The sequence below is a fragment of the Corvus brachyrhynchos genome, unplaced genomic scaffold, assembly GCF_000691975.1.
Source record: "Corvus brachyrhynchos isolate BGI_N302 unplaced genomic scaffold, ASM69197v1 scaffold87, whole genome shotgun sequence".
Taxonomy (NCBI): Eukaryota; Metazoa; Chordata; class Aves; order Passeriformes; family Corvidae; genus Corvus; species Corvus brachyrhynchos.
In genome coordinates this window covers 5,543,561-5,566,709 of record NW_008239767.1, presented here as the reverse complement: position 1 = coordinate 5,566,709, position 23,149 = coordinate 5,543,561, and the positions used below count along the sequence as shown (strand labels likewise).

Here is a 23,149-nt window from a genome sequence, read left to right as displayed (position 1 = left end):
CAAGTTCAGCAGCCAAAAAAAAATTTTTATGAATGTTTTTCTCCCAGCTCTGGTAGGTGTTAAGTTTCTGTGCTTCACTGTATTTAGGGAGTCCTAATGTGAACCTGCGTAAGATTCAGGTGGTGATAACTACTAACATTTAGTGTGCTGGGGACAAGGGAGGGAGGCAATGCAAAATGTCATGCAGAAGAAGGTATGAAGAATTTACATCAGCTCTGGAGACAGAGCACGGCCGTTTCTGAGATGTAAGATGTGGTTTCTTTTTTAAGCCAGGTATTGAAATGGCTGCTGTTACTGTAAAATGTGACTACTCGGAATCTTTTCATCTTGAGGCATCCTTATCAAGTAGAATGTAGGTGACAGGAAAACTGCTGCGTTCCTTTAGCAGCTGGCAGTGCATGACTACCACTTGAACCCAGAGGCCAAATCAAGGCTCAAGCTGACCTCGCTGAGGGCAAGGTTGCAGAGTCTCATGGCCCAAACCAAACTGGTCAAACATCATGGTTGTGGTGAAAAGCAGTAGTAGAACACTCTGTGGTTGGGGCTCAGCTACAGGCAAAAAAATCTGTCCTTGGAAAAGAGGCCTAAAAGGAAGAGGAAATTAGAGGAAGATGGGAAGATAGCTGTTCCAGCAAAGTACTTGCCAGGTAAACAGCAGATTCTGTCTTGGGTGAAATGATGCGACCTGCTTTGGTGAAAGCCATGAGCCAAGCAAGCCTCTGAAGAGTTCTTTAGGGAAAGGTTTGGAAAAAAATCTAACCACAGAAAGTAGGTTTCTGGAACAGTGGAATAAAGTCTGCAACAACAAAAGAGATGCAGGTGAAAGAGATGGAGGAATAGAGTAAGTAAAATCCTTTGAGTAAGCAAACTGTCTGTGACCAGGAATTGATGAAGAGCAATCTTAAGAATGAAAACAAAGCTATAATATATTCATGAAGCAAGATGATGATAACTCGGAGGGAGTAGCATTAATTATGACTTCCAAGGCAGAAAAATAGCTTGTAGACTGGGAACCAATTAGTGGTCGATTGCTCTGAACTAGATTTCAAACACAGTACATGAAATGACAATTACACTGTATTACCAAAAGACAACTACTGCGATGAGATAAGAGCTGTCAGCAGACTTGGACCAAATTTCTCAGCCTGACATCTGCTTACTAAAAGGGAGACTTCTTTCTTGGGGTTAAGGCTGATGACAGAACAGAGGAATCAATGGCCGAATGTCATCTTCTGTCTCCAAAGCAATAACTTGGGGCCTGGCAGAACTCTGCCTGCTCTCTGGGCTCTTGGTGATGCCTGGACATAGTGTAAAGGTGTCCCCACAGCAGTCGGTGGAATTGTTGTGGTCTGAGTATATTGGAGGCAAACACAGTGTTTATCTTTAGCACATCTTAGCAGGCAATAGAAGCGATTCTTTTTTTGTGACAATATGAAAAAGAAAAAGAAAAGGGAAAAAAGTGCAGAAGAACTAGTAAATTAGTTTTACTACTGAAGTGAACATGCCATATGTGGCTAAAAATGTAACTGGTTTTCAGCTGAGCAATCCCAGATAGTGGGCTTTCCAAGGATGGAAATACCAAGGCCAACACTGGACATTTGAATGCACACAGCAAAATCAGAAGGAAAATCAATTCCAGAACAAGAATAGAGACCCCAAGAGAAATAAAGAAGATAGCCTTGTCCAAGAAGCTGGTCTAGTTCCTGAAAAAGCTATTTCCTTTGCTCAGCAGGCTGGGTTCTACCACCCAGTAGGCCTGTCTGAGGTTAGCAAGTGAAAGCTATTTAGTGACAGGAGAAGGATGATGACGGTGGGAGGAGCGCTGTGACTTTGCCAAAGGAACTGAAAATCCCAGAGTAGAGATGCTGTCTCATAGTAAAAAGGCAGATGTGAAAAGCTCTCTAAAACCACAATTTGGAGTAGCTGGAGGTAGAGACCATTGTTGAAAAATCATTGAATAAGCAGTTGCTGCACTCTTCAAGAAATCCAGGAATATGAAAAAATTAATAATCCAACTGATACAAAAAAATTGCATTCCAGATAAAGTATTTTAGAAAGTGATGCAAGCGATTGCAAGAGTGGAAGAGAAGTTCTGTTCCTTTCACTGGTACAATCATCAGAAATGAAAAAATCCCAAACCACAATGAAAAACAGAGATTCTGGTTTTTTTTCTCTTACAGCTTCAGCTCAGACATTTCAATTCAGGAGATAAAGCAATGGCCAGATTTTTGGATAGCCTCTGCTATCAAGATTTTGGATAGCCTCCTGCTCCCTGGCTTGAGGCAGATCACCTGCCAGTTTGATGCGGTTGTTTGTTTGGAGCTCTTGGGGAGGATATTTTTATTACCTTTTTCAGGAGACTATTCTTTTCAAGTATGTGTTATTTGTAATGGCTGTGAAGTCACTGACAAGCTCAAGCCATTGAACCAAGTAGAAAGCTGAGTGGACGGTTCATCATGGATAATGCTGGTGTAAAACCAACCTGCATTCTTTCACCTCTCTACGGTTGCTGTTGAATAGATGGTGACATGACCAAGTCACCGTAAGAAAAAGTACACCTGGATGTATTATAATGAGCTGGTACATCAGTTAAATCCAGCATCCTGAGCTTGGGATGCTTAAGTGACAATTCAGAAAACATGTAAGAAAAGACTGTCTGGCATTTCAGGGCTAATAATTATTTAAGGAAACAAATCTCAAGAGACCTGTATAGAGATCTGTATAAACAGGCAAAGGAATACAAGGAATGAGTCAATTTACATGTCTTGGCAGAGACACACCAACCAGGGGGGGAAGTCCAAAAGGAAATGTCACCAACTGGCAAGGCAACAGCTGCGTTTACCAACTTAAACAAAATTAGTCATTGAAAATACAAATGTAAAGACCAAACTAGGAGTCTTCCACTCAGATGTTATTTCCATTTTAACATGTGGATGTGAGTATTGGAAACTCACCAGAGGCACAGACGTCTCATGCCTCCAGAGGTAAATACCTGGGGAAAATACTAGGTAACCGACGGAGTGAATGTGTCACAAATGCAAAGATCTATCACTTCCTCACCAGTGTGTCCCCCAAGTTCTCCAGGGTAAGCGGTGGAAACATTGGGTTGTGTGCAGTGAGTGAAGCCAGCAAGCCTGTCTGAGCAGATGGGCTCTCAAGCAGCTGGAGGAACACGGAAATGGTCAGACCAGATATTACTTGGAGTGTGAACACTTACTGGCACTCAAGGATACAGAAAAACTGCAGAGATTGGCTGAAGACTGGCACAGGCTTTGGAGCCACATTGACTCCCAGAGCAACATCTGCAGGTGCAAGAAGGCTTTGGGGGAAAAAGTTACTCTTGGTACCCTCAGGGGAGTGGTGGGACGGAGCATGGGACTTTACATGGGATTTTCCATAGCATTTTCTCCTTTAAAGATCTAGACTATTTAAAGTCAGGTTACTGAGAGGAGCCAGAGCTTCCCAATGACAGCATTTCTGGCCCAGGCTGCGGAGGGCTGCACTGCATGGACGAGCCAAGATATCTGTCGTCTCTGGTCTAGTGGGCTTTTTCTGTCTGACCTCAAGGAAATCACGTGACCTCACCACAGGACTAAGATTTTAATTAGAAGCAGTGGACAGTACACTACCTTTTCTAGTTTCACAAGCTGTCCTGAGGGGCTTGTAGGTGAAGTAAATTTCTGTGGAAATGGAAAAAAAACCCCACGTTTCACACGCTGCACTGAGAATAAAGAAGTTGCTTGTAGCTTTATCTATAAATGGCCTAAGATGGTGTAAGTGTAGCTACAGATTGTCTTCAGAGGTGAAGGGTAGCCCTTAGCTTTGTACTGTATGTACAAAGTGCCTGTGCATTAGACTTAATGCAGTTTTATGAGTTTATTTCAGCTGGTGTTTTAGCTGATGGCAGTTACCAGAACAAAGAAAAAATGTTTAGGTTCTGGAATTTTAGACCAGTTTGTAGAACATAGGGACAAAAGTAACATCCCATGCTATTTTTTAATCGATAGTACAAATAGATCTTCAGTTGTTTGTTCTTTATAATTCTGGTTCCTGTATGCAAACCCTGCTTTCTTAGAAAAGTTACCGGACCCTATTCATTCTCCCTGCTTTTGTCACTGCATCTTAGCACCTTGTGTGTCAGGGTTGAAGCAGTTTGCACCCCTCTTGCTAGGCCAGTTGTGCTACATCACTTCTGCTGCTTCTCTTTTGACATCTGTGCTGGGGTACAGCTGTCAAATGATTATTCCTAGTGGCAGTGTCACCTGCCTATTGGATGAGAAGCTGATTTTTCAGAGAGTTAAAAATTTAAAGCAAAAAAGACTGATTCTATCATCTGCTCATGCTTTTCCAGCCAAACTCTTACTATTTTTCATTCAGCCTAGCTTTGAAAGGTTGAGGCAAGAAGATCCCAGCCCTGTGCCTAGGGAGACTGTTCTAGCATCCAAACCAAAGCTTTCTGCTGTGTTTGGAGTGAGAATCCCAATGTCTTCCTCCCAGATTTAAGCTTGCTGTTTTACTTGCACCTGCCTCAAAGGCATTTTTTACCATTTACCATGAACTTCCTAGCTAGCCAGGTTTAGCCCTTCCGATTCTTCCTCGGTAGCCTTGTAAGATAGCTGTGGCTCCCAGGCACTACAAATCTGGGGCCAAGCATCTCTTTTGAGGGTTTGCTTTCAGCCTGCCCTGTTTCATGCAGCAGACCCCTCTGCAGCAGCAGGGTGAGCCATGGCAGTAGGTGCAGGCACACCTGCACACTTCACATGATACCATCTTTTTGTGTCTATGGCCAGGTGACAAAGTACAAAGTCACCTATTTGCCAGGGAGAGCTAAGCCTTGCATTTTGCCTTCAAGAACTGGTAGGCATCACAAGCAGCTCAGTAAAGTCGCACATAGTGCTTTCCTGAGCTGGTGCTGTGCGTTATGCAGCCATCCCTCTCCAAAGATGCTCAGAAAGCAGGGTCTGACCTTCGGAGCATGATCAAGGATTCCCTTTCCAACCACAGTGAAAGGCAGTCTATCTAAAATGATTCTGCTCCCTTTTGAAAACAGTCTGCTAAGTGGGGCTGGAGACAGCAAGGGCCACTGTCCTCTCCAAGGAGCTCATCTGGATTGCATTTAAGAGGGAGTTTCAGATGAGTAAAATGTAAATGAACCCAGGATCTGCTATATTTGCAATTTTGACATCAGCAGACATCAGAATACAGACTGGTAGCAAACACTGTAGGTAGGTTGGGATGCAGCAGAGGCCGGTTGTGAGAGCTTGGGCCTTGCTGTGGGGTTGCCTGAGGGTTTCCTTGGCCAGTGCTCTGCAGAGCCCCAGGAGCATCTGGCAGGGCTGCTTGGTGGTTTCCACAAGGAGCTTCACTCGCAGGATCTCAGCTGGAATCCCTGTTAAAGTAGTAGCCAGCCTTGTTGGGACCGCTTCCCTTCACCCGTGACCCAACGTGGACGTGAGCAGCACTGCCTGCCTAGGCTGGGCTGGATCAAGGCATTTGGGCTCCTCGCATAAGTGGTTGCAGACATATCCCCAGAACAAAGTCATAGTACAAATTGATTGTGGCAGCAGGGATGGAGTTCAGCCGGAATTAGCCTTTGGGGTATTTTTTCAAATTTTTGAAGCATGAGTTGTTGGTAAACCAGAGCTAACATTCATAATCTGCAGCAAGAAGCAATATAAAGCAGCTGCAGCCCTGCTGCTGGTGCCTGGGACTGCATTTCTCCTGCCTGTTCTCTGCAGACTGGCTGTTGTTGTCACCATCCTTCCCAGGGGCGTGGGGTGCACTGAGGACCCCAGTCCAGATGGAGATGGCAAAGCATCTGGAGTGACCTTTGCTCAGGAGACCAGACCCAGCTCTCCTGCCGCCAGGCTGCTTTGAGCAGGAGTTTGTCCATGTGGAGGTGGCCACAGTGGAGCTCTTAGTGCCTTCCCTAGGCAGCAAGGTGTTCATTCACTGCCTCAAAGATGGGTACCTGCAGTGGTGTGACATGTGCCCTGGAAGGGACTGTCACTTTGCATTGACAGTAAAGGGAATGGGGGGAGTTGACTGTCACAGCTGCAAGTTTCTACATTGCATCTGAATCAGACAGGATTAATCCTGCTGTAGACTGCTGGAGTGATTGGGCCACAGAAGTAGCCAGATAGTAGGCAGCTAATTAGACGGTATTTTACTTTGTAAGATGTCCACTGTATGTGAGTGTAGCAATCAGCAGAGCTGGAGAGGTGGGTCTGAGAGGCGCAGTAAAACTGAGATTGTTATCTTGTTAAGTGATGGTGCTTGATGATCGTGTTTATTAACTGGCAGAAGCTTAAGTATCTGTAGTGGTCTTGCACATTTTGACAGAGAAAAGTGTTGTACAAATTAATGGGGATGTTCTCTAAAATATATTAATTTCTGCAGGAATATCATAGGTAGCCTTCTGTTTGCACCTATCCATTTCAGGATTGTATCAGGAGTAACTGGGTCTTCAGTCCAAACTTTTAATTTGAAGGAAGTTTTTGTAAGCCTTGAGCCATAGGTTTTACCTTCTTCTGCAAAATCCTATGAAAACATTGCAAACAAAAATAATACATGTAGCTCTTCATGGCCCCAGCTTGATTTTCATACATTGCAAGAGGTATACATTTGTTGTATAACTCTTGATGAGGACAGGAGAAGGAGCTTCAAAGATATTTTCCTTTGTATGAAACGATACCTCTGCTGTGGCTAAACCATAAGGACTTCTCACTTTCAACTGGTTTCCATGCCCTTTAATCTCTCACAGCTCCACATGTCTTTTTGCATCATCTCAAACCGATTAAATAAAAAATGAAAAGTTTAGTTGGAAATTACAAGAAGTACTGAAAAGTGTCATACTCTTTGACTGCCTTTCTTGCAGGAGGCAGTGGGTGGGAAAGAAGAAAAACGTACCTTAATTATACAGTCTCTCTGTTTATTTTCACAGCTGTAGCTTTGCTGAAATGTGCAGTAGACATCCTAAATCCACCAAGCGGGGTCCCTGGGTGTTGCACCTGCCAGTCCCACAATCTTGGTACCAGTTGGGGATGTGTGTGTGGCTGAACAATGCAGGGAGACTACAAGAGGTTTATCCCATTAGAAATAAATTACAGTGTAGTGTAGCATGAAAATGATGTGTCAGTGAATACAGAACACAAGATTGCTTTCTGTCTCTTCCCTTTATCATAGATACAGCAGCAGTATGGGAAGGAGATTTATATTGCGCTTATTTGAAGCTGACCATGCAATTTAGATGAGATGAAATAGGGATTTTATTTCTGGGGAGAAGAATGTGTTCTTGCTAAAATGCCATTAATTGCTTCATTATTTAAAGCACAAATTATATCCAGCAATTTGTTGGTCTCCTCTTTTTTTCCAGTGAAAATAATTCACTGTGGAAAGATTATTCTGTCAAAAAATGATGATGAACCTACTAACAAATTAAGTTGAAAGAAGCTGAACTTTCAATTAAGCTTCTATTTTTGCCCCCCTTCTCTCTCTTAAGCACTGTGTGCATGTGTGAATGTCAATAAAAACAATAGTGGCTTGGCTAACTATGAAAACCTTAACAAAAATTACAGCAAATACCACTGCAGCACTGGAATCACGGGCACCCCGTTACCTGTTGGGAAGCTGCTGTCACGCTGTAGTAGCAGTGGCACAGCACACTCATTGCAGGCAGAGCCCTGTTGTGCTGGTCACACACAGCGCTAAGGAGCTTAGGAAAGCTCCCAGCCTTTCCTGGAGGCAGAGGCAGTCACCAGGGCGGACCAGTCCCCTCCAGGTCCAGTGCTAAACCCTGCCCTTGTTATAAAAATGCTATATAGAGCTTCTTGCACAGACACTGTCCCTGTTTGTCAAACTTCCTTGCTTTGGCTCTTTCTCGTTTTTTTGGATTTTTTAAATCAATCTCTTTGTGATCTTTTTTTGCTCCTGTCAGTGCAATTTTGTGTTTCTTTATTTGGTTCCTCCATTACCCTACCAACAGCAGGCTGGTGGCCAATCTCCATCACCCAAAGCTATGCTTCTTCTCCTAGGGCTTCATGCCTGGAATTTGCCCTGCCAATATTAACCCAATGCTTGCCCATGGCTGATTTATTTGCCTTAAAGGCAAGTTGAGCGCAAAGGAGATGTGTCTTCCATGCAAATCACAGTTTTCTTATACAAGCACTGCTTGCAGGAATGGTCACTTCTGTATCATGCCCAAAGCACAAAGTTTGGGGTTTCTGTTTTGCCACAGGCTGAAGATTAAGAAAGATTTGGAGGTTATGAGATGAGCAGAGTCTTTTGTATTGTTGGCTCACTTGAGTCACTTTGGAGACCATGAAAGCATTGCTTGCTTTGGTTGTGGCCCCAAGGATTCCCTTACATCCAAGAGGGCAAAGGAGAAGGCATCTAGATGTGTTTTCTGGAACAAGGTGATAATTATGTTTTACTTCAAAAAATAATAGCTGCTCTATGGAAAAGAGCTTTGAGGCCATTTCTTGTATTTTTCAGTTCTTCACAAATAGAAATAATTCCAAGATATATGTATAGATAGATAGATAAATAAATTTAAAAGTTCAGTTATTGCTGTTTTCCTTGTGAGACAGAGTATTGCTCTCTGTTTTGATCAGTGATTAAAGCTGCAGTGACACCCCTGAATTGCCAGCAATTCTGTATCATTTGTGTCACCATCGATAGGGAAGAAGAATAGCTGTTAGAAAAACTATTTTTATTACAGTTGTGAATTTATAGCTTCAATTGTGCTTCCAAGAGAGCAGCTGTGAAAGTGAGATAGATAGAAAGCTGGATGAAGGAGCTGGCAGGAGGAGTAAAACATAGCGGGGGGACTGCAGGAGGGGATAACACCTGGAAACATCTGTTGGGAGAAGTAAAGCTGGAGAAGGCATGGAGCCACTATACCGCACCAATCCCTGACCAACTACTGGCTTCTTGCCTGGTTTTTGTTTTTATTTTGTTTCAGCATTGCCTGGTGTATTTATCCCCACCCTTATTTGCAACAGACGATTTTTATAAGGTTCGGAAGTGAGCAAATGCTTTTTCCAGCTCTCTGGTCTCCGTGCCTGCTGGAACATCTGTACACACACACACACACTTTTCCTGTCTAAAGATAGTTTGAGCTAGTGCGCCCAAAATACAGCTTCAGGCTTGGGTTTGTTGTTGTCCTAGTAAGCATAAAAATATGTTCTAATATTATGTCACTCCGCTTATATGTTTCAGCAGCTGCAGTCTGTCTGTGTCCAGTTTGTTGGGAATGGCCTTGCTTCCTGGGATTTGTTTTTCCATAGCTGGAATCCTGGGTTACTTAGTTTGACCAAGACTGCGCGTTGCAGTCTTTCCGTGAGTATGATCATTCTTGCCCAGTAGGATAATTCCAGCAGGGTTTTCTGCTGAAATGGCATGACCTCCTTTGACTGACCTCAAGCTCTGCCAGCACTGCTGTTTGAACATCATCCCTTCCCACCCCCACTGCTTTCCCCTGTCCCTGCAAGCCTTGCTGCAGTTGTGCAAAAAAAATTCCTTCTTTCTTCAGTGCCATCGCTATGTTGAATATTTCTGCTTTTACTTCTCAGGTTTTCTGGCTTGACCTCTCCACCTCCCTCCATCCAACATGGACGTAGTACCTAATCCCTTTTGTGGGATATGTATGTTCCTGTGGTGTGCACTGAAAAAGTGGGATTTACTTATTGTAGACCTTTCCTTATTTTTACTTATATTTTGTTATATTTACTTTAATGCACTGTAGCTTGTGCTGTGTGGTCACAAGGCATAATCTTACCCCCCATCTGAATTCCCAGATAGGAGTCTGGGATGGGAGCTTTATGCAACCTGGAGATCCAGGGAAAGGAAACTCTGCTAAATGGCAAGTTGTGTACCAGCGGCACTTCTGGGTTGGCTGGTGCTTGGAAGGCTGGTGAATGCTGGGAGATTTCAGAGGAGGCTGTTGGGAAAGGTAAAGAGGAGCAGGGAAGTGACCAGGATCAGCAGCAAGTGTTAGATGTTCAGGTATCTGTTAATGGATATCACAGTCCATGTATTTATGTGGGGATGTTAATTTTTGCTGATAAAAGACAAACTACAGTAGGCACTTTTATACATAAAGCAAAAAAAGGGATATGACTGTGCATGACTGTAAAAGCTTTTATACTACTTATTGCTGTAACTTAGGAAATGTGAAGTGGCCAAGTGAATTATGTGGGTCATCTCAAGTGAGTGCCTGTGAAAAAATGTTTTGCAGCTCATTATCTATTCTCTTTTTAAGGGTTGTTTTGTGGAAAGGGAACTTTTGAAACTTGGAAAATTCTGATTTTTATTGGTGATATTCCTCTATCCTTGGAGCAGCAAAGGCAAGCTCTCCTTTCTGCAGGAACTCAGCACACTTGGGCTGAAAGGAAGGTGAAGGTGTCAGAGCTTCCTTAGCAGAGCAGGAGCGTGTCCCCTCACCTCTGCTGGCTGGCCGGCTGGATCCGGTAGAAGGACGCAAGGAACCATACAACTGGCATCCTGCTTACGACTCTTAGTGTCTGCCAAAATTGGTTTAAAATAGCTGTTACTCAGAGAGCAGTATTACAGATTTGCATTTGATCTATTTGGACTTCTCACAAGGGTTGGAAAAACAAGATGCCAAACAGTGCAGCTTGCTGGGTTTTTAATACAGACTTTCACGTCGTGCAGTTTTTTTCACAGAGATTTCTATTTCAAGCTCTGGGATATGAGGTGTTTGCTGTAAAGTGTGCTGCTGTTGCAGAGCTGAGTAGCTGCCCTTCTGTGGCATTTAGGTTATCCTCATTTATGCTGCTGTGATGCCCAGAGGCTGAGCGAGTCAGGGCCCCACTGCGCTGTGTGCTGGGTGACAGTCCCTGCCCCAGGAGCCAGTAGCCTGGGTCACTGGCTTCGGATGGCCACTGCCACAAGCTGCTTGGGAGCATCAGCTGCCAGGCCAGAGCTTACTAGGGACAGAAAGCAGGGATAATTCAGGTGAGGCAGCCAAATGTGCGTTTTAAATGCAGTTTATAGTCAGGACATCACTGGTACCTTCTTTGCCCAAGTCAGCACCTACAAACACACAGCTCGTTGTCAGTGACTATCCTCATAGATTTCAAAGCCTTATAAGCCCTGAACTACAATTTGATCTCTGCCAACACCAGTTCCCACAGGAACGCAGTACCATGCTGAAAACAAACTGTTAGAAACAGAGGCATGTATATTCTCCTTCACAAGGGGGAATCTCTCTGCCATATTCTTCTTCCCTGTGCTCTGTGTGCAGCATCACTGGCTGAAGTACAGGGGATGGTGTCCATGGTTCAAGTGAGAGACTGAACTGTAATAGTGAAATGCTGGGAAATTTTTTCATGTTTATAGAATGCCTCAGTCCAAGGCATGTGCAGGTTGGAGAAGAGTCATACAATTGTTTAGGTTGGAAAAGACCTTTAAGATCATCACGTCCAATTTTTAGCTCAGCACTGCCAAGTCCACCTCTAAGTTGGACAAAAATGCACCACTGGGTGCTATTTGTGTGTTGCATAGGAGGGTGTGAGGTGGTTTCTGTAGCATATAATCTCAACCATTGGTGTGATTCCGTTGTGCCATTGCCACCTAGGACGGGTCTACAGTTTTTGGGAACTAGGACAGATCAAGCCTTGCCCCCACCTCCCCTCGCCAGGCAGCGTGTGTGCTGTATGCAGCACCAGTGTGGGAACAAGCTGAAGGGAAACTTCATTATGTTTGACAGCGCCTTTTTAGCTGAAGTACTGCCACGATTGGCATGACAGCAGTGAATCCTAAAATTGGTTGATTGCCGAGAGAGCCTGTGAAGACAGACATGAGGGATAAAAGGAATTAAATGCTTAATTAATAGGTTTATACTTCCTATTTCTTGGAACATGACTCTTTTCCCCTTCTCCTGTTTTGTTTACTTTAAGGTGCCATATGTTCCACTTGAAGCTGTATAGAAATTTGCTAAAGAAACCTTCACACCAGGGTTAAGACAGTTCTTAACAAGGTGATCTGTTAGTCGAATACTGGACCTCTGAAATAAGAAAATGTTTTGAGATACCAACATAAAGAGGCTATTTGGCCAATATTTTGTACTCTAATGATAGCACCTATACAACTATGTAGTTACTCTTGATCCTAAGGGACTAAAGCTTCTGCTTCTCATGGCAGAAGTTCTCTCCTGTTTTCATGTATTCCTGATAACATTTTTCATTAGAATTCTAGTTGCGAATATCAACATTTCTTTGGTGTCTCCTTCTGTTAGTTCTTTGCTTCCCACATGCTGTTCTATGTGAAAGTCTTTGTGAATTGCTTAAAGGAGTAAAATCCTTCATGGCAATGGAGATGCTAACATGCATGACAGTTCTTATCCATCCAAAAATGGCAGCAGTTGACTTGTAGTTTTTCATATAAGCTGATTTTTCACTCAGAAAAGTTTTCACTTAGAGAAGGTAGCTATTAATTACTTATCTATCCATGTTTCAATATGCCACCATCTCATTAAATAACTCCCTTTTCTATTTCTTTCTGAAACTATAAAGCACTCTTTTCTGCAGAACAAGCTCAATGACATCTTGACACTTCCCTAATGTGTTCGAATCCTGGTGGGTTTGAGTGAATTACTGGATTTATTTGAACATCAGATCCAGGGCTTGTAAATATGCACAGATGAAAGCTAAAAAGGTTGACAAGAATGCATTTGCAGTTGCAAGTGCTAGGTTTGGCATAGTTATCTTTGGCAACGTGAGCCTAATCAAGTCCAGGAACTCGAGTGATCATAAATCTGTTGTGATACCCATAGTCGTCTTGTATTACGGTAGTCAGTACTACCTCCTCTATTATTAGATTGGACCCTGGGGAAATGCAAAGGAAAGTGTGAGTCTCACCCACAGTGTTTTGGTACTAAGCAAGCCAAGCACTTGGAGAAGATCCTTATCTTTGCTTAGCAGATGGAGGGTGAGGTGAGTGTATGAGACCAAGTTGCTAAAGAGGTCTCGTCTTCCAAATGTTAGTCCAGAGCCTTAAAGCAGAATGGCTCTGCTTTAGCGGATTGGTACATGGCTGTCCTGTTTCCAAACAGCAGTGCTGCTACCCACGAGAGACCTGGGAAGAGGAGCCCACCCAAGCAGTGAAGCTTTCAACGGATGGCATTGTTAAGGAGGATTTCAAGAGCTGACTTCTCATATTTCGGTAGTCCAGGTATTTGAAAGATCTGTGAAACCCTCCACCATGGATTTATTTAAATGGAAGGCTTTGTGTAGGGACATTAGTGCTATGTGCATGTAGGTAGCCATTAAGCAAAGAGGGGAAGTAGGTGGCACCTCTTTTGCTGCTACTTCTGCCTGACAAACCTTTCTGAGAAGAATGCTTTTTAGTTTACGGGCTCCTAGCATACCATCATCTCCTGGTGAGCACTGCTTAGCTGGCTCTGTGCAGGGAATGATTGGATTGGTAGGTGTTTAGTTCATAAGTTTCACCTACTCGTCTTATTTCTATTAATAACTTTATGTTTTAATCCTGTAAGTATATCGCGCCATGCATCTGTCTATTTGGGGAGCTAATCTTGTAGTGGAAGGCATCTATTTCAGGAGCAGCCTAGACAAAGCACAGCCTATTCGAGTGCTGGCCTCCCTTATTGTGTGTAGGGGGTTAAATCACCGGTATTAGTGTAGTGTAGGAGTTCAAAAAGGAAAGACGTTATTTGCAGCGTCAACTCATTAAAAATACTCTGTACAGATTTTTCCAAAAGAATAAGCAGCCCAAGCACACTGGGCCCCATGCCAGGGTATGTAATAGCCTTGCACAGCACCAGTTGAAACTCCAAGTTGGATAAAAGGCAGCTTTTTCTGGGTTTGTTAAGTATTCCTTTAAAAAAAAACAAAAAAGGTTTGTGTACAGAAGTAGCAAATTAATTCAGTCCTATCAGAAAGTAGGTCAGTGGCTGACCTCCTGATAGCATGAGGCAGCAGTTTCAAGCAGAAGTGACAGCTCAGCAGCGTGGACCCTCCATGTCTCCAGGAAACTTGTTTTGACAAATGTAAACACGTTATATCCTGAATTCCTCTTGCTTATTTATTTTTTTGCTGCTGCATTAGAAACCACAATCTGTCACTCTCCGTCCCCTTTCTTCACCCTTTCTGGTCCCCAAAGGGAAATGCCTTATATCGTAGCTAATAATTTTTGCAGGGCTGTGTAATGAGTAAGGCGTTCCAGCAGGGTCGGTGTTTTTTTATGACACACGAAGTTGGGCACTGTAAACCAGACTTGACTAAAATCCAAACCAAAGTCTTTCCAATAGTGAGGGAAGTCAGTGGGAAGACAGAAACTGGATTAATTTCGGATCCTTCTGTCCTAGTGTTGCTTTTCTTTGTGCTGAATGAAATTTTTGCATATACCCACGTGCCTCTTCAATGTTTATGTTGCCAGTGTTGGTGTCCATGTTGCTGAACAGACAGTACTTTGAACACGTCTTCACTGCAGCCCAGCAGCTCCTGAAACTGGGATGTTTTGCAATTTTGGGTGAAGTAGCAAAGTGTGTATAAATGGGGTGGTAGTTCCTTGAACACCCCATAAAGAATAATTGCCTCAGAAGGCATGGGAATATGTTCATCTTTTCATTGAGTTGTCATTATCAGCAGGTATTAAAGGTGGAGTGAACACCACTAGTTAACTAGTTTCGCTTGTACCTTTCCTGCAGTGATTTCTCCTGTGGAAATCACTGTGGATCAAAAGGTCGTGCAAGGTTTTCACCTGTATCCTTCTCCTGACTTGTAACCAGGTTGCACAGACAAGATACTGCCGTGTGGAATATATAGAGGAGGATTTCAGGATGTATTAGCCAACCTGGTTCAAATTAAACCATTTTGCTAAGGATCTCATAAAACTTGACATGATTTTCTTCATTACCTAGTTACTCTTCTGGCCTGAGGTGGCTCAAAAACATCTAGAGAATCCTATGGGTATTTATACAGATGCTGTACAAAGAATGATTTTTGCCACGTGATAGATAAACCTTCAGAGCCCTTTAGCTGTACATTGCCATTTAACTGAATTTTTAAGTTCATTTGCTTAGAAGTAGTACACTACAGTAAGAGTTTGATGACATTGTCTCAGCTAGAAGTGGAGATTTGATTTGGAAGGATGGGAATATATTTGTTAAAAACAAAATGCTTCTGGGTTTAGTAAAGATTTGATCTGAGTAGATCCAAATCAAGCAAGAAGTCATATGGATTTATATAACAAAACCAGCTATGAGAAGCTGGGGAAGAAGAAAGTCCTGTTTCAATGAATTACATGTTTCTGTGCTAATGCTATAGACGTAATGTTGGCATTGATTGTTACATACCATGCAATGGATGTCATGCTAAGAGAGTAGTGAAAAATATACTAGTGTATACAGTTAAAAAAAATAAAAGGCAAAGGAGAGGAGTGCCCATGTACGTGTGTGTGAGTGCACTTTGTGTGGGGCAGGCAGTTCCCGAACTGCCTCCTGAGGGATCTTTGCGCTTCCTTTCTGCTGGAGCAACAAAGTGGGACACAGATGCTGGCTTTCAAGTCATTATACTCTCCATGGGGCCACCAGGTGTTGAGGTCCCTCCCCCTGCCATGGAGCCCTGGGAGATGGGTCCATGGGGCCACCAGGTTTCCTCTGCTTGAAAGGGCTGGAAGTGCAAGGTGTGCTCCAGGTGAAGGCAAAGATCTAATGCTTTTTCCCAGTGTTTCATGCTTGCAGAGATACTGCTTCCCTTTGCTCCCTCCTGCACTGGGGGTAGGGAGTCAGGAAGGAAACAGCAACTTTAGACTTCTAAGATCATCGAGTCCAACCATTAACCCAAGACTGCCAAGTCCACCCTGAAACCATGTCCCTAAGCACCATATCTATACATCTTTTAATGACCTCCAGTATTCCAATACTGAAATCCTTTCAGTTCAAGGCAATTTGAGCATCTCTTAAGGTTTAAGAACTGGAACCACTTTTAAAGTGCCCACACACACAAAAGCTGGTAAGTTTCCTCCCACCCCCAAATGCTCACAGGAGGTCCTGCCAGGTTGGGCAGTTAAGCTGCTTCCCCACTGCTCGTAGGTGGCAGAGCTCTGTGTAACAGAGGTGACATGGCCTTTGCAGCAAAGTGAAGACAGGCGTAGAACTGGGACAGGAAGATTGCCCATGGTGTAGGCACTCACAGGTGTCACTTGCCTTTGGGCTAGTGTCCTGTCTCAGTGGTTGGAAAAGCACTCCCCATGGAATAAGGAAGATGCAATCCTCCTTTTCTTTTTAATTTCTAGCCGGGGGAATTTGTTTCACAGTCTGCATCCCATGCAAGCAGTGACTACCCAGTGCATACTTGGTATAACTATTCAATACATCAATTTACCCCTTCAGTTGTGTGCATGCTTCATCAAGGATCAGGACACCTTCATATGTTCCCTTTTGCTTTTGAAATCCTGGTGACGGCTTGCCTGGGATGAATGTCACCTCTATGGCTTTGTTCTGATGCCCTGCAGATAGCAGTGTGAGGGAGTGTGGCTGTGGGATCAGCCAAGACTCTGCCTTCCTCCCTGTGATGAAACTGAAGGGCAGAGTGGAGAGGTGTGATGCAGAGGCCACGGGAGATCCTGGGTCTGCATTTCCCCAATGCTGAACCTTGCTGCATTGGCCCTGTGTTGGGTAGAGCAAGCTCAAACTCACACAAGGGACTTTGGCAAGAATGGCCCTTCTGCTTGGGGGTGGTTTCTTCACACTCACAAGTTGAATCCATCAGGATAAAACTTGCGAAAAGTGAACAGATACTTTGTCTCAAAATAAAAAAAAATCCCCCAAACAAACAAAAACAACTAAAAAACGCTTCAGAAAACCCCAGGTTCCACTTTTTCCCTCATAGTATTCTTAACTAGATCAGTGACTTGGATATCTTGGGCTTTTTCCATCCCCAAGTTAGAACTTCAGGAATTTAAGTTGTTTGTTCCCTTCTATACAGCAAAGAAGTAAAAAGGTACAGGAGAAATCGTGCTTTGGCAGTTGAGATAACTTACAGTAAAACTTAAGATTTTATTTGTCTTCTTCCAAGGTGGAGTAGAATTGGTTTTGCCTTCTAGCTAACTCAACAGCTGAAGTTTTTGAATTAATAGTTGAATCATCTTTATTCCAACCCTGCTGACTCTTAAACTGCATCTAGTGAAATAATGCATTTCATATGATGCACTGAAAATATTTATAAGTTTTTGTTACTTGGGGGAGGAAAGTAGGAGTTGCCACTTTAGTGCTTTTCTGAATGTACAGTGATCTATGCTAATTAAGCATGGATGATATAATTTCAGTCAACAGCACAAGGCAATGTCCATCCTGACTATAATGATATAAATGTCCTTTGCTTTCCTTAGATCTGTCTGAGAGTATATCAGAGTAGCATCTCAGATGTTGAAATTCTATACAGGGTGTGTAAAGTGGGAGCAAGTGAAGAGTCTGTATGAAATTTCATCCCTCCCTAATGTTTTGCAGGAGCTCTTTTTGCTTGAAGTAACATGTTGTGACTTTTGTAGAGAAATTAGGTGGGTCATTCTTGCACTGATGCAGGCATAGGGCGAGTTCTACAAGGTAAAACGTTGCCTCTCCTCAGGACTTTGGAAGCACTCAAAGCATCTCTACTTTGTACAGGTGTTAAGGAGTGGGGAAAAAAGAGAAAATTAATTCCTTGTATTGCCAAGCTAATTTTCGGAATGAATTTATTCTGCTTTCTTGTGTGGTCTGTGCTCTGAGATTTGGTCATCCTAGGGAGAGCTACTGGAGCACTGGCTGTCCAGGTCACTGGTGCACAATGTAAAGCAGTGGCTTTTACATGCTCCTCGTGAAGCCCATTTGGCAGGTGCTGTGAGTGCTCATTTTGCTTGGCTTTGTTTCTTTCCCTGGATTTAGGCTAGTTTGGGGTTAATGTTTCAAGTTTGCATCACCACCAAAACACTGCTCATGTCAGCTGGCAGCACTGTTTTGTCCATTACTGATTCCAGAGTGTAAACTAGATAGTTTATTTGTCCTGCCCTGAGGAGAAGGAGTTAAAATTTAAGAGCTGCCACTGGTGGGCATGAGTGCTGACTAACACCTACTATCTTGAGTACACGGAAATCAATTTGAACCTTGTCTGATGAATGCCACAGCTGGAGTTCTTTCTTTTCCATATAGAGCTATATATGAGAATCGAGAAATAAATGCGTTCACTTAAGATAACATTGTGTGACAGCTGAGAACAATTAAAACTCTTACTCGTAGCTATATTTTTCTTCCTTCCTTTCTACAACAGGAGGGTGGTGTTTGCAGCTCTGAGGAGTTGATCCAGGCTATTTGTCACTGCTGTGATCTTATCTAGAACAAGTATAGTGCAAGGTTATTTATTTTACAGCCTTTTATTCTAGTTTTGCACAACACACAGATCTTGGTAGATGGGAAAGGATTTTTTTTTCTTACTAGAGTCTTTTTGGCAATAAACACATGCCTAACTGTAAGAGAAAAAACTTTCACAACCAAGCTTGTTTTGTGAAGCCCAAACATTTGTGAAGCTTACAAACCCTCAAACTTTGCATAATGTGCCCATCCCTGGTCTCAAACATGAAGTGGCAGAAGAGGGAAGTGTTACTTTTTTTAACCAACAACTTATGACTGTGTCAACACATGACAATTTGTCAAAGCTTGCTGTAGCGGTACTGTAAATTAATTTTTAGCATCACTTGTGAGTGGTAAACACTTTGTGCAGTGTGAACAGCTCCTAGTACAGTGTGAGTTGTCAGCAGCTTGTGAGCTACCCTAAAATAAAAAAATAAAGAAAAAAAAAGCACGGAGGAAAGGATGCAAGCTCGTTTACTAGTACAAAATGGATCTGAGTCTGCAAAAATTAAACATGTGGTGGTATGTTGACTCAACCTTGAAAACTTATTTTTTCCATTAATAATAATCACCTGCAAGGCTGGGAAATCACAGCTCTCAATTCTGTGCCCCAAAGAGTGCCTGATAACAACCAGCTTTCTCAGGCTCATGACTTGGTGAAGTAGAGCCCTCTCTTTGCTCTTGGGTTTTGCCTTTGCTTGCTTGCTTTAAAAGCAGAATATCCTGCAAATGCAAGTATGCTCTTTTGCTGAGAAGTCTTGAATCAACCACATAAAATGCCTGGGAAAAAATTAATATGGCAGCCCAAAGAGAAATGGGGGGGCTGAGTGCTCTCTCCTCACCTGTCCCCTTGCTGTTTCTCCTTGCCTATCCCATCTGCTGTGGTGGAGCTGGCAGTGGTGGTGCATACAATAGGAGTTGACATGATGGAAGAAAATTATTTGGTACGAAAAGACAGGGAATATGTATTGTAGAAAACAACTTTTCAGATACAAACCTATTTTAGCTTGTCACTTTAGCAGAACAAGCAGTAATAACCTCCCAACCTAACAATGACTGTTAAGTTGAATGTTAATTCGCTCAGTCGTTGAATTGCTAACATGTCTACAATTTACAAGTGAACACCCACTCAAGAGAGAGAAAATAGAGGTTGGTGCCTGGAATTCCTGGCCTTACTGAAATCACCTACATTTTTTTGGCACTAATTCATCTTGCATTTCCTGCAAATGTTTTAAGTAGAACTAGATGAGAAAAACAGCTGGGAGCATTTGTTTGCTGCTTTGATGCACTCGGTGTGGGGTTTTTTCCTCAGGCACAGTCGCTCTTGGCTTACATACTGTAGGGTGGCTTTGGCTGCACCTTGGGGCTTGTTCCTGTGAGCAGGCAGCACATGTGAAGCTAGGCACAAGAGCTATTGAGACCAGCTAAAGCTAGTTTTAACCTGGTCATAGTTTTAAAGAGAAAGATGACTTTACTTGTGTATTTGCTCATAAAGAATTTTGGTTATATTTCCTTTTCTAGATACAACTGTAAGTGCTGCCTGTATGAAAGAGCTGAGCCACACCATCCAGTAAACTAGAGCAGCAGTTGGCTTGCTTGGAAATCACTTCCAGGACTGCATTGTAAGTAAGTGTTTTTACAAAAGCATCATCAAGTGGTTTCTTCAGGTTTGGGGTGGTTTTGAGATATTTCGGTTGTTTCTTTTAATTTCACATTTTTACTCTAACATCTAGTAAGACTAGCAATGCATGTGGGAACTCAAGCACCTCCGTATCTGTGCATAGCATAAAGCTAAGGTCCTTTCAAGGCTTTTTGCTGCATTGCTCTAGAACTCCCCAGCATACTATCTGAACACTTCTGAGAACAGGCAGCTACATAGAAGCCTAGAAAGAAATCTGACCGAGTACTTATTGGTCTGTTTTGTCATTAGCTCTATGGCATACATGTTTTTTGAGTGTTCATCCCAGCCTGCACTTCAGCATTTTAGCTATGCTGGTGTAGCCTTGCTAGAGCAAATGCTGTGTGGAGATTTTCGTAACCTGTGGTCTGGCCTAACTCAGTTTGAAATGGTCCATGAATAGTTGCCCTGTCTGATCCAAAAAGAGCATTGCTTTGTCCCTTTGACCATGCAGGGGATATAGCTAGGAAACCTCAGCAGGCTGTGAATGGAGGTGAATTTGGTCAGCTGCATCTGTTTCTGTGATCATGGAATCACAGAACATCCTGAATTGAAGGGGACCCACAGTGATAAATTGAGATCATCCTAGTGATGAGTGAGTCTCAATGAAAAGGGCCCTATTTCAGGTTGCAAGCCAATTGCATTGCATATGGCATTGAGAATGTGTTTACATTTAGAACAAATAATATCATCGTAGAAAACTTTGAGATGTACACCAAAAAAACCTTATTATGCTATTTTTGCAGTTTGTTTTGAAAGCATAATCCATTCAGGGATGTTTGTCTCCTGAAATTTTATAACTTTTATTTTTTTTTATATTGCCTTCATTTTCCTGCTGCTGCTGGTTATGAGAAGTATGATATGAGAAGTATTGTATGACATAAGTGCATTTCCCTTGAAATGGCCTCTGATACCATGGTCACTTGAGAGAGCAGTGGTGGGAGAGTTGGTGACTTAGAGTCCAAATCACTTAGTTAAGCACATTTATTTATACAGGCTGCTCACATTCCTCAGCACCTTACAGAATATTCCCTACAGGTGACATTTGCATACATATACTATGTATAAAATATATATATACTTATGCTAAACCTGTCGCCAAGTCCTTCAAACACAGCGGCCAAGTCAGTTTTTTGCCATAGGTTTCTTTTTTGTGAATCTTTACTCTGTACAGTGAACTGGCACACCTGGGTCACTCTCTAGGTGAGGTTGTGCTGGACAGGAATCTTTGGCTCGGCCCTGCTTGCAGTTATCTGCCAGATACAGTAACTGCTCTTTTGTCCTTGCTTCATGCCTGCTGGACCCATGAGGGGCTCAGCCCAATTCTGCATGGGTGAAGTTGAATGAGATGAAGAAAGGACTGGTTGCTGTCAGTGATGGGACATTTCAGCCATGTCATATGTGCAGAGAACAAGTGAGGGAATTGTTTGGGGGAAATTAGGACTTCGAAAAGTCCGAATTCAAGCAGTTTTCCAATTAGAAGTTTAAAACAAGGCATAATGTTTGTTTTCAGCATAATGCCTGTAAATGTTTCATCTGCTTGTGTAACTTACATCCTGACCTAAGCCACTGTTGCTTTCATGGAACCATAAAATCACTAAGAATCATACAAGCACAGTTGTTTAGGTTGGAAAGTACCTTCAAGACCATCAAGTCCAACTGCTAGCCCAGCACTGGCAAGTCCACCACTAAGCCATGTCCCTAAGTGCCATATCTACGTGGCTTTTAAATACCTCCAGGGATGGGGACCCAACCACTTCCCTGGGCAGCCTGTTCAATGCTTGACAATCCTTTCTGTGAAGAAATTTTTCCTAGTGTCCAATATAAATCTCTCCTGGAGCAACTTGAGGCTGCTGCCTCTGATCTTGTCACTTGGGAGAGGAGGCTGACTCCCACCTGGCTACAGCCTCCTTTCAGGCAGTTGTAGAAAGTGGTAAGGTCCTCCCTGAACCCTCTTTTCTCCAGGCTAAACAAACCCAGCTCCCTCAGCTGCTCCTCATCAGACTTGTGCTCCAGACCTCTCACCAGTGTGATTGCCCTTCTCTGGACATGTTCCAGCACCTCAGTGTCCTTCTCGTAGTGAGGGGCCCAAAACTGAACACAGGATTTGAGGTGTGGCCTCACCAGTACAGAATACAGGTGGATGATCGCTGCCTTAGTCCCGCTGGCCACACTTTCAGCATGGGAAGCAGGCCCCTGGCTCCTCTGGGGGTGATGAGCACTTCTGGTCCTTTCTTGCAGGGCTCTGCAGCAGCTGTTCGCAGGAAGCCCCTCTGTCACTTGGCCCTGGGCTGATGCCACCATAGAGTTGCCCATCAACCCCTGAGGCAGTTTGAAGGGGAATGTTTTCTCTATCACTGTTAGTGATGGATTTTCATCCAGTTTATATCATGATGTTTGCATTGCTCTGGCACCAGGAGCTAGAGTTGTGCATTCATTCAATTTACCCCAGGGTAGTTGCTACTGATTTGGTTCAAACCTGGTGTTGTAGTGTCCACACTACTGAGGCAATCACAGTTACACCAGTTCCTTGAAGGATTCACTATTCCAGTGTGGTTTTCTGCCTCATGTCCTTCCATTTCAACTGTATTAGTCTGTTTAATGATGCCAGAAGGCCACATATTTGCTCTCTGTGAAGCCTCAAACAGTAGATGCATGCTTTTAAATAGTTAAATAAACGTTAATTATGATTCACAAATAGTTTTTCCCCAACTATTAAGTAGTATCAAACACTGAATTTTTCAGTCAGTAATTGTTTTTCCAGCTGCTGAGTGGGACCAACTATTCAATATTTTTACAGAGTTATTTTTGCAGCTGTTCGGCTGCTTTAAGCATGAAAGTCCTATGTTATTTTGTAGGGCTTGACAGCCTTGGATGCACAGTGGGACAAAAAGCCTGTGGTGGGAGTGGAATGATTACAATCTTCTGATGCACCTTGGTTAGCTGTGGATAGTTTGGGCTTCATCCAGATAAGCTGAAAATACCATATTCGGCACTTTCAAAAGTCTGTGGTTTTGCAACATTTTCTCACAAAAATGTGAAATCTTTTTCTTTCCCACTGTTATTACACAGGTGGAAATTAGTTATTTTTTCCTTTTCAA

At 43.0% G+C, this 23,149-nt stretch overlaps 1 protein-coding gene across 6 annotated transcripts in view; it reads left to right on the top strand.

Moving 5' to 3' along the window:
- The window catches only part of BACH2 (BTB domain and CNC homolog 2), a 145,281-nt gene that overhangs the window by 22,652 nt on the left and 99,480 nt on the right, over positions 1 to 23,149 (top strand). For 2 of the 6 annotated variants that reach the window (XM_017742853.1, XM_017742857.1), the window contains exon 2: positions 19,892 to 19,992. The gene's annotated coding sequence lies outside the window, so the exon portion shown is untranslated. Of the gene's footprint in view, positions 1 to 9,219; positions 9,340 to 13,098; positions 13,195 to 19,891; positions 19,997 to 23,149 lie in introns of those variants that run through there. The other 4 variants (XM_008640268.2, XM_017742856.1, XM_017742854.1 and 1 more) reach the window with 3 other exon arrangements.